At 49.2% G+C, this 10,137-nt stretch overlaps 1 long non-coding RNA gene across 1 annotated transcript; it reads right to left on the reverse strand.

Annotated features, from left to right (window-relative positions):
* Nucleotides 1–4,486: 4,486 nt before the first annotated feature.
* LOC116679118 (uncharacterized) lies at nt 4,487–6,855 on the reverse strand. Its single transcript, XR_004329448.1, has 3 exons — nt 6,736–6,855; nt 6,348–6,486; nt 4,487–4,816 (listed from the first exon to the last, which is right to left on the reverse strand). It is a non-coding gene; the product is annotated as an uncharacterized LOC116679118 (long non-coding RNA).
* Between the last annotated feature and the right edge of the window lie 3,282 nt (nt 6,856–10,137).

Below are 10,137 nucleotides of genomic sequence, written 5' to 3' on the forward strand. Positions count from 1 at the left end.
TGTATAGTTGTCCAGGTATGGTTGGGTAAAAGGTTCCAAGCTATGCTCTAATGAGCTACTTTGATGCTCAAAGTGCCTCTCTGCTGTACACATCCTCCCTACCTTGCACCTACATTAACTGTACACAGTAACACTAAAATAAATACTAAAAAAAATCCTATAGCGGGAGCACTTCGCAAACACGTCTGCCACGCTGGGCGCCATGTCACAGCTCTGTAGGTCTGGATGTCAGTATGCTCTCTGCAGATCTGGGTGTCGGTATGCTCTCTGCAGTCTCTCTGCAGGTCTGGATGTCGGTATGCTCTCTGCAGTCTCTCTGCAGGTCTGGATGTTGGTATGCTCTCTGTAGGTGTGGATGTTGGTATGCTCTCTGCAGTCTCTCTGTAGGTCTGGATGTCGGTATGCTCTCTGCAGTCTCTCTGTAGGTCTGGATGTCGGTATACTCTCTGCTGAGTCTCTCTGTAGGTCTGGATGTCGGTATGCGCTCTGCAGTCTCTCTGCAGGTCTGGATGTTGGTATGCTCTCTGTAGGTCTGGATGTCGGTATGCTCTCGCAGTTCTGGATTCGGGTATGCTCTCTGCAATCTCTCTACAGGTCTGGATGTCGGTATGCTCTCTGCAGTCTCTCTATAGGTCTGGATGTCGGTATGCTCTCTGCAGTCTCTCTGTTGGTCTGAGTCGGTATGCTCTCTGTAGGTCTGGATTTCAGTATGTTCTCTGTAGGTCTGGATGTTGGTATGCTCCTCTGCTGTCTCTCTGTAGGTCTGGATGTCGTATGCGCTCTGCAGTCTCTCTGTAGGTCTGGATGTTGGTATGCTCTCTGCTGTCTTCTGTAGGTCTGGATGTCGGTATGCTCTCTGCAGTCTCTCGGTAGGTCTGGATGTTGGTATGCTCTCTGCAGTCTCTCGGTAGGTCTGGAAGTCGGTATGCTCTCTGCAATCTCTCTGCAGGTCTGGATGTCGGTATGCTCTCTGCAGTCTCTCTGTAGGTCTGGATGTCAGTATGCTCTCTGCAGTCTCTCTGTAGGTCTGGATGTCGGTATGCTCTCTGCAGTCTCTCTGTAGGTCTGGATGTCGGTATACTCTCTGCAGTCTCTCTGTAGGTCTGGATGTCGGTATGCGCTCTGCAGTCTCTCTGCAGGTCTGGATGTTGGTATGCTCTCTGTAGGTCTGGATGTCGGTATGCTCTCTGCAGGTCTGGATGTCGGTATGCTCTCTGCAATCTCTCTACAGGTCTGGATGTCGGTATGCTCTCTGCAGTCTCTCTATAGGTCTGGATGTCGGTATGCTCTCTGCAGTCTCTCTGTTGGTCTGGATGTCGGTATGGTCTCTGTAGGTCTGGATGTCAGTATGTTCTCTGTAGGTCTGGATGTTGGTATGCTCTCTGCTGTCTCTCTGTAGGTCTGGATGTCGGTATGCGCTCTGCAGTCTCTCTGTAGGTCTGGATGTTGGTATGCTCTCTGCTGTCTCTCTGTAGGTCTGGATGTCGGTATGCTCTCTGCAGTCTCTCGGTAGGTCTGGATGTTGGTATGCTCTCTGCAGTCTCTCGGTAGGTCTGGAAGTCGGTATGCTCTCTGCAATCTCTCTGCAGGTCTGGATGTCGGTATGCTCTCTGCAGTCTCTCTGTAGGTCTGGATGTCAGTATGCTCTCTGCAGTCTCTCTGTAGGTCTGGATGTCGGTATGCTCTCTGCAGTCTCTCTGTAGGTCTGGATGTCGGTATGCTCTCTGCAGTCTCTCTGTAGGTCTGGATGTCCGTATGCTCTCCGCAGTCTCTCTGTAGGTCTGGATGTCGGTATGCTCTCTGCAATCTCTCTGTAGGTCTGGATGTCCGTATGCTCTCTGCAGTCTCTCTGTAGGTCTGGATGTCGGTATGCTCTCTGCAATCTCTCTGTAGGTCTGGATGTCGGTATGCTCTCTGTAGGTCTGGATGTCGGTATGCTCTCTGTAGGTCTGGATGTCGGTATGCTCTCTGTAGGTCTGGATGTCGGTATGCTCTCTGCTGTGTCTCAACGGCTGTAGTGATCTCTCTGAAGAAATCAGCGCAGATCTAATTTTGTGGGTCTTTTTGGGGGGATAGTGGTTTGAGGGTCTCTTTTACTCCTTGTTTTGGGGGGAATTAGGTAGGCTTTGTAATGGGTAAATTATACAAATTTATCAAAACTGTCTATTTCCTGGTTAATATGCATTAGACACACACACATCAGAGAGACACACATCAGAGAGAGAGACACACAACAACACACACACACACACACACACACACACACACACACACACACACACACACACACACACACACACACTGAGACACACACACACACACACACACACACACACACACACAACAGTGTGTGTGTGAGTAATAATTTCTTCTGTTTTATATACCAACCTCCTGCTGGTTCAGGCGGGTGGAGGAGAAACTCTGATTGTTCCTCCTGATCTTCATCACTCTGTAGCCTTCATCACCGCTGTTAACCTGGACCCAGCACAGGTCTGAGAGACAGGGAGGGAGGGAGAGACGCACAAAAACTGAAGAGACGCTTTTCTAAAGGTGTTTTCTGAATAATTAGATCTGAGAAAGCAGAGGTAGCTACTGACATCTAGTGGAGCTTTGATGTGATTACAGGCGGCCTTTGATGTGATTACAGACGGCCTTTGATGTTCTTACAGGCGGCCTTTGATGTGATTACAGGCGGCCTTTGATGTTCTTACAGGCGGCCTTTGATGTGATTACAGGCGGCCTTTGATGTGATTACAGGCGGCCTTTGATGTGATTACAGGCGGCCTTTGATGTGATTACAGGCGGCCTTTGATGTGATTGGACGGCCTTTGACATACCTTTGGTGAAGGAGTGGCCTTTGACGTCGTTAGAAAGACACAGCACCGTCCTTTTGAGACGTCCCGCAGGAACCTGAAGACACAAATCAGCAGGTAACTGGTTAATTAGCAGAGGGTTAATTAGCAGAGAGTTAATTAGCAGAGAGTTAATTAGCAGAGAGTTAATTAGCAGAGTTACCTGTTCCAGTAGGTCGTGGATGTTGTCATTGTGTATCTCGCAGAAGGAAACCCAGATAAGGAAGCAAACGTCCTCAGAGACGCTGAGGGACGAGCCTGGAAACACACACACACACAGACACACACACACACACACACTTTAGACTAATCCTTTCCAGCAGTCAGAAAATAAAGAATGTGGTAAAATATAGAGGGGCCTTTATTCTGAAAGGGTCTGACTCCAAAGTAAAAAAACTGAGCGTCTAGAAAAGTAGATCTTCCAGACGTCTGACGTTTATCGCTCTGCAGAGACGAGACCAGCACACCGTTGTTATAGCAACATAAACAGAAAATAAGATTAGGCAGTAAAAATAACTGCTTCACATTAGATAAGATAAGATAAGATAATCTGTTTATTAGTCCCCAATGGGGAAATTACTGCACTACACTCTGTGTACACACTTTTTGTTAGTACTCACACACAGGCCTGAAATACACACACATGCTCAGGACCTATACATGCACTATACATGGAGAGATGTCAGAGTGGGGGGGCTGCCAGCTGAACCAGCGCCCTGAGCGGTCAGGGGGGTACAGTGCCTTGCTCAAGGGCACCTGGTAGTGCCCAGGAGGTGAATTGGCATCTCTCCAGCCACCAATCCACACTCCCAACTTTTTGGGTCCATACGGGGACTTGAACCAGTGACCCTCCGGTTTCCAACCCAACTCTCTATGGACTGAGCGACTGCCCCCCCACAACATTCCACAATAAAGTTGAAAAATCTACAACTTGTATTATTAGACATGATGTCCAGATGTTATATGTATTGTGAGATCTTATGTCCAGATGTTTCCCTGTCCTGTGAGACATTGTGTCCAGACGTTTCCCTGTCCTGTGAGACATTGTGTCCAGACGTTTCCCTGTCCTGTGAGACATCGTTTCCCTGTCCTGTGAGACATTGTGTCCAGACGTTTCCCTGTCCTGTGAGACATCGTTTCCCTGTCCTGTGAGACATTGTGTCCAGACGTTTCCCTGCATTGTGAGACATCGTTTCCCTGTCCTGTGAGACATTGTGTCCAGACGTTTCCCTGTCCTGTGAGACATCGTTTCCCTGTCCTGTGAGACATTGTGTCCAGACGTTTCCCTGTCCTGTGAGACATCGTTTCCCTGTCCTGTGAGACATTGTGTCCAGACGTTTCCCTGTCCTGTGAGACATTGTGTCCTGATGTTTCCCTGTATTGTGAGACGTGTCTAGACGTTTCTCTGTACTCTGAGACATTGTGTCCAGATGTTTCCCTGCATTGTGAGACATTGTGTCCAGATGTTTCCCTGCATTGTGAGACATTGAGTCCAGATGTGTCCATGTCCTGTGACATTGTGTCCAGATGTTTCCCTGTATTGTGAGACCTTATATCCAGATGTGTCCCTGTACTCTGAGACAGTGTCCAGATGTTTCCCTGTATTGTGAGACATTGAGTCCAGATGTGTCCATGTCCTGTGAGACCTTATGTCCAGATGTGTCCCTGTACTGCGAGAAATTGTGTCCAGCTGTTTGTCTGACCTCTTTGAGCAGCCCCAGTAGGGTCCTCTTGCTGCGGGCCTCGGCTGCCAGATGGTCTGGGGTCAGCCGGGTGTAGTCTCGGCAGCCAGATGGTCTGGGGTCAGCCGGGTGTAGTCTCGGCAGCCAGATGGTCTGGGGTCAGCCGGGTGTAGTCTCGGCAGCCCTGCGGCTTCAGGTCTCCGTGGGCGTACAGACGGCCCTCAATGCTGTTAAAAATCAGCGCCAGAGACCGCGGCAGCATCCCCGTGTCGTGGTCCGGACCTGGGCCTCGGCTGCCAGATGGTCTGGGGTCAGCCGGGTGTAGTCTCGGCAGCCCTGCGGCTTCAGGTCTTCGTGGGCGTACAGACGGCCCTCAATGCTGTTAAAAATCAGCGCCAGAGACCGCGGCAGCATCCCCGGGTCGAGGTCCGGACCTGGGACAGACGTTAACCCTCTGAGACCGACACACTCGCCCACAGGTAAAAAAAGTACCTCTAATTCATAGTTTAATAACTTTTGAACCATACATGCGATCTACTCACCCCCGGTTGTGTTTAAATCCTGACGTTTTCGCTTTTCCGGCGGTATTTTCCGGGTCTTTCTAGACTCTACCCGGGATTTTCTATCCAGCCTGGAACATCCAGCCTCTTTGGGCTTTAAATCCATACTGTTATATCCAAGATTGATCCACTTTATGTCCATAATTCATCGCGTTTTGGCTCATTTCTGCCGCTGGCTCGCTCCTCGTCTCTCCTGTGTCTCTCTGTTTCTCCTGTCTATGAATCCAGAAGTACATGCCCATATATGGGAGATAAAGTCACCCCTGTTGTATGGAAGGCCAGAGGGGACAAAAATGCCTATATACTCTATGGAAGGCCAAATAATGCACTATTTAGACACAAATTTGCTTGTATAACATTGCTGTGGGTGTAATATCAATAAATATTACATAATTATGTTATTATTGGCATAAGTAAATGTCATGAGGGCAAAACGTCTTGACTACTACTTATGTATTTTGTCAACTGTATAAGTTATAATGATTATTTCTTCACAGTGTGACTCCCGAGACATATGAGAAGTGTTTTAGAGGTTTTACTTATGTCTGTAATATCAATACATATCTGGAAGATTCATGTTCCATTTAATTTATTTATCTTTAAGGCCCTACAACCATTTTTAACATGCAAGTGACCTCACTACAACCCAAATTTTTTAATAACCCAGTTTGTCCTAAAAACAAATGTTTATATCTTGACTGTAGACAACAGGGTTGATGTTTTACAAGTCATTATAAAATAAATCCAGACGGAAATTAAACTGTAAAAATGGCCTCAGGGCCCAGAGTGTTAAAACAAATAAAGGACACTTTAAAAGAACTTCAGGGGAGACTGTGCAATATAGCCCATGTGCTATTATTATTATTATCTGTGCATATTTTTTCATTTGAGCAATTTTCATAGTGATGGCGTTAACGTTAATATATTTTAAAGTTCTGTTGTGACAATAAAACAAATTACCAAATATTTTAGTGATAACTCATAAATAACTAATGTTAGGGAAATCTGTTTTGTAAGAGACAGACAGGCAGAACGCGAGAGAGAGACAGGCAGAACGCGAGAGAGAGACAGGCAGAACGCGTGAGAGAGACAGGCAGAACGCGTGAGAGAGACAGGCAGAACGCGTGAGAGAGACAGGCAGAACGCGAGAGAGAGACAGGCAGAACGCGAGAGAGAGACAGGCAGAACGCGTGAGAGAGACAGGCAGAACGCGAGAGAGAGACAGGCAGAACGCGAGAGAGACAGTTTCTGACCGAGGAAGGTGAAGGTCTTTCCAGCGTTGGTGACTCCGTATGTGAAGACCAGACAGTTCCGCCTCCCCCGGACGTCCCGGACCAAATCCCGCACCGACCCATCAAACACCTTCCTCTGACTGGCCTCGGGCTCGAACACCTGCACAGGTAACAGGGGACAGGAGATAAGTAACGGGGGACAGGGAACAGGTAACGGGACAGGGAACAGGTAACGGGACAGGGAACAGGTAACGGGACAGGGAACAGGTAACAGGGCAGGGAACAGGTAAAAGCGGACAGGAGACAGGGGACAGGTAACAGGGGAGCAGAGGACAGGTCAGCAACATCAGTCTCTACACATGGTGACGCTGGGTCTGTGTGACAGACAGACAGGTGATGTCAGAGTTACCTGTCTGAAGGTGAACCTCTGTGCCGTTTGTGGGAGGGACTTGTTGCTCTGCCGGTTTGATTGACAGCTCCTGGGAGCCTTCAGGACGATAGTGTCCGGTCACTCCATGGTCACGCAGTCCTGAGAATAAAGCCTCGTCCTTATCACTCTCACTCTTGATCTCAGTGGCCGGGACCATGTGAGGACCTGAAGGAAGACACCCAGAGTCCTCTTCTTGGTTGTCGAAGGTCGGGTCCAGGGGCTTGTTGTAGCCCTCTTCTTGGTTGTCGGGTCCAGGGGCTTGTTGTAGTCCTCTTCTTGGTTGTCGGTCCAGGGGCTTGTTGTAGTCCTCTTCTTGGTTGTCGGGTCCCGGGGCTTGTTGTAGTCCTCTTCTTGGTTGTCGGGTCCAGGGGCTTGTTGTAGTCCTCTCCTTGGTTGTTGGAGGTCGGATCCAGGGGCTTGTTGTAGTCCTCTTCTTGGTTGTTGGAGGTCGGATCCAGGGGCTTGTTGTAGTCCTCTTCTTGGTTGTCGGGTCCAGGGGCTTGTTGTAGTCTTCTTGGTTGTCGGGTCCAGGGGCTTGTTGTAGTCCTCTTCTTGGTTGTCGGGTCCAGGGGCTTGTTGTAGTCCTCTTCTTGGTTGTCGGGTCCAGGGGCTGGTTGTAGTCCTCTTCTTGGTTGTTGGAGGTCGGGTCCAGGGGCTTGTTGTAGTCTTCTTGGTTGTTAAAGGTCTCCTTCAGCCGCTTCTTCTTCGCCGTTTCCGCGGGCGTCTTCCTCCGTTTAGTCCTCCACACACACACACCCACACACACACACGCACACACACACTCAGATAACTAGAAGACTGTCGGGTGTTTCTTTTTTCCTTTTTGTTAACCTTCACGTGCACAAAAAGATACATAACACAATATAATATAACAATATATATTAAAGGTAAAGACAACAGGCATAATAGGAGCACTTTATTTTATTTTGGTTATTTCTACAAAGAATCCTTTAGTGGCCAGAATTCCACCTCTGCAACCGTGTGCTGGTCTCACTCAGCTGTCTCTCCAGCGCCGTGTTGTCCTCCTGCAGCCTCTCCGCCGCCTCCTGCCTCCTGCCTCTGACGCTCCTGCTCCTTCATGACGGAGAGCTCTCCCAGCACCTCCTCCAGCTCCTCCTCCATCTGCCTATGACTCCTCCCTCTCCTGCTCCACCAGCACAGACAGCGAGTCCACCAGGGCCTGCAGAGAAGATCATTTGGTTGGCACGTGGTTTTCCAGATGATTAGTCTCCGGTGTGCGTGTGGTTAATTAGTTTGGTTTTGGGGTCGCACCCCGCTCTAGGGGTGGATGTGTTGGTCTTGTTCTTCACGGGGGTCGTTTTGGTCCCAAGAGAAGGTAAGTGTACTTCCCTGATGCGCTGGAGGTCCCCCTGGTAGGATGAAGGGCGTTCACCCCTTTGGGTGGCGTCGGTTTGTTATTTTTTGTAGTGTTGTGGCGACGTGGTTAGTGTCAGCTGTTCTGACAGCTGTCTCGGGAGCACGTCCGTGTGATTTGGTGAAGTTGCCTGGTAACGGGTTTCTTTACCAATCCGCTGGTTTTCAGTGCGTAAATACCCACCGCAAGCCGCATGAAGACTAGGGGTGAGTTTAGAAAGCCTGGGCTAGGCAGTTAGAGGGGGGTACTCCTGAGGCTGGTCGGGCCTCGTGCGGTCGGGGTTGGTACACTCTGCGTTCTGTTGGGTCCAGTTGGTGAAGTACGGCTTCAGTTCTGGAATTGTTCGAGTCTCCGTCAGAAGCGTTTATTAAATACGCTCAAAATAGAACTTTTCAACACACAGTCACTCACAAATAAAGCATCCTTCATACAAGACCACATTATGGACAAGGGATTAGACCTCATTTGCCTGACAGAAACTTGGCACCAGCCAGGGGTTTACTCAGCGCTTAATGAAGTCTGTCCCCCCGGTTACAGCTACCTGGAGAGAGCCCGCAGCTCTGGTCGTGGTGGTGGCCTAGCTGTCATACACCGACAGAACTTGGAGCTGTTCCTCCTCCCCTTGCCTACACTGTCCTCATTTGAATGCCTTGCATTTAAATGTAAACCCCCCTTCCCCATGACAATGCTTCTCATCTACCGGCCCCCCAAACCCAACTCAGCTTTCATCTCAGAGATACACGACCTCCTCACAACACTCTGCACCACTTCTGCCAACATTATTATACTTGGAGATATCAATATTCATGTTGACAACCCTTGCTGCCACCTTGCAGCTGAGTTTCTGCAACTATTGGACTGCCTCAACCTCCAACAACATGTTGATGTCCCCACGCATTCCAGGGGGCACACACTGGACCTGGTCATTTCAAACTCCGCCTCCTTTAACAACCTTCTGGCGTATGACCTTGGTGTGTCTGACCATAAGGCCATCTTCATGGAGCTTTTACTCCCTTCCCCTCACACCAAAGACAAGCGTCAAATCTGCTATAGGGACCTGAAAAAGATCAACCCAGACACCTTGACCATTGACCTCCAACATCTCTCCTCTGCTGATTTCTCCTCTGTCACAGAGTCGGTTGACTTCTACAATCAATCTCTGAGCAGACTCCTAAACCTCCACGCCCCTGTCAAAACTAGAACTGTCAGCTTCTTACGCTCAGCCCCCTGGTACACCTACGAACTCCGGCAAATGAAAACAGCTGGACGTGTCCTTGAGCGGCGCCACAGGGCCTCAGGACTCATTGTCCATAGGCGGGCCTGCCGAGAACATCAGAAGTCCTACGCAAGGTCTTTGAGAGATGCACGTTCACAGTTCTATTCCAACATTATCAACAAGAGCCCTGGCAACTCCAAGCAACTTTTTTCTACCATACATGACATCCTCAAACCGCAAACTCCCTCTCATTCAGTAGCCACAGAAGAGAGGTGCAACAATTTCATCTCTTTTTTCAGGAAAAAAGTAGACACCATCCGCTCCCTGCTATCCAGTTTCTCCACACTGTCAGCCCTGACTGCCGACCCCAGCCTGCGTTTTCCCAACCTCTGTGCTGTTTTTGGTCATCTCACAGCGAGAGGTTGAGAACATCATCAAAAAGATGAAACCATCCACCTGTGCCCTGGATCCCCTCCCAACAGCCCTGATAAAATCAAACCTCCATGCCATAAGTCCCCTCATCACAAAGGTCATAACTACTCCCTTCAGACAGGCCATGTTCCATCTACACTAAAAACAGCGGTTATCAGGCCATTTCTCAAAAACCCCACCTAGACCCAGAAGTCTTTGCTAACTACAGGCCCATCTCCCACCTTCCATTCCTTTCCAAGGTGCTGGAAAAAGTAGTTGCCGCACAGCTTCAGGACCATCTAAAAAAAAAAAAACCCTATTTGAGAAATTTCAGTCCGGTTTCCGCCCTGGCCACAGCACAGAAACCGCCCTGGTCAGG

This window comes from Etheostoma spectabile, unplaced genomic scaffold (assembly GCF_008692095.1).
Source record: "Etheostoma spectabile isolate EspeVRDwgs_2016 unplaced genomic scaffold, UIUC_Espe_1.0 scaffold00009394, whole genome shotgun sequence".
Lineage (NCBI taxonomy): Eukaryota > Metazoa > Chordata > Actinopteri > Perciformes > Percidae > Etheostoma > Etheostoma spectabile.